Here is a 1,516-nt window from a genome sequence, read left to right as displayed (position 1 = left end):
ACTCCAAGTGGAATTTCAGTCAGAAGAGGGTCATGTTGCTTTAGAGACTACTATGATCTGTTAGAAAATCCAGAGAGGGCACTATGTCTAGGAATTGTTTTAATATTTATTTTTTTCTTGAAGTCCTCTGAAAGTGCCAACTTGCCAACATCCTACCTAAAATGTGATGTCTGAGCAGAGAAGTCTCTGTGTCCTAATTTTGTTGCTGTTGTTGCAGTGGTATCTGATTCTTTGTGACTGCATTTGGGGCTTTCTAGGCAAATAGTTTGCCATTTCCTTATCCAACTTATTTTACAGATGAGGAAACTGAGGCAAACAGAGTTAAGTGACTTTTCCAGAGTCACAGAGCTTGTAAGTGTCTGCGCAGGACTTGAACTCAGATCTTTCTAATTCCAGACCTGGCACTCTATCAGCTGCCCCATGTGCTAATTTGGGATTAGGGATATACCTTAACAATAGTATAGAACCTGTGGTACCCCATAGAACAGTTAACCCAAGTTCATGTGTCTCTATGGGTTCACATCCATTCAAAACAATAGTTCACACACCCCTACCCATGTGTCTCCTTTTTCTCTAGTCAGCCAGAAGTCACAATTAAATCAAATTTGATGGAATAACATAATAAGAATAGACACAATAGAACATTTTCCCCAAAACACAGGCCCTCTCTTTCACAAATGTGCCCTCTAATAGTAAAGAGAGTGAATAAGCATAGGAATCACGTATGAGGGGCCCACACATGGGTCAATGGGCAGCACACATATGATGCTGCAGGATGTTGTCTTCTGGTAATGTTTTTGCATCACTCTTAGTAGGTCTTCTTCCCGTATGATTTCTCTTCTAGGCATTTTGCTCTTTTCGGCTTCCTAGATCTGCTCCTTGCCAGGTATAATGGCATGAATCTGTGCCTTCAGTTTTCTTTCTTGTCGGACCTTCAGTCACTCCCTGTTGTAGCTAGAACATCTGTTTTGTCAAGCCTTTCTTGATCCTCCAACTGTGAGGGCACTCTCCCCCTCAACTATCTTATATTTAACCATCTTGTCTTTATTTTGTATTTATTCTGTTTACAAATTCATATATATGCTGTCTCTTACAGTGAAAGCCCCTTGAGAACAGGAATGGTTTCATTTTTTATATTTTGTATCTGTATACCCAGCACCTAGTGTTGTACCTGACAAATTGGCATTAAGAAAAAAAGGTCATCAATTGTTTGATTGATTAAAAATGGGACCCAACTTAATAGTACTTAGTGCTAATAGAACAGGGCTCAACATATTCCAGGCATCAGATTTGTAGGACACCTAGAAACTTCATTATGGCAAAAATAATTTGAAGACAAAAGTGTAAAGAGACACATAAGTGAAGCTTATAAACCCTTATGCATTAGAATTTTTCATCTGAATGAGACATCATATTACTACTAGCTCCTCTGGTGGTAAAAAGAAACATGTGCCCAGGCACACAAGTGCCAGAAGATTCTCTCTCTCTCTCTCTCTCTCTCTCTCTCTCTCTCTCT

The sequence above is a fragment of the Petaurus breviceps genome, unplaced genomic scaffold, assembly GCF_028583685.1.
Source record: "Petaurus breviceps papuanus isolate PSGF00001 unplaced genomic scaffold, PetGlider_PUasm1.0 227, whole genome shotgun sequence".
NCBI classification, from domain to species: Eukaryota; Metazoa; Chordata; class Mammalia; order Diprotodontia; family Petauridae; genus Petaurus; species Petaurus breviceps.
The sequence above is the reverse complement of the archived record's forward strand: the minus strand, read 5'-3'. Positions refer to the sequence as shown.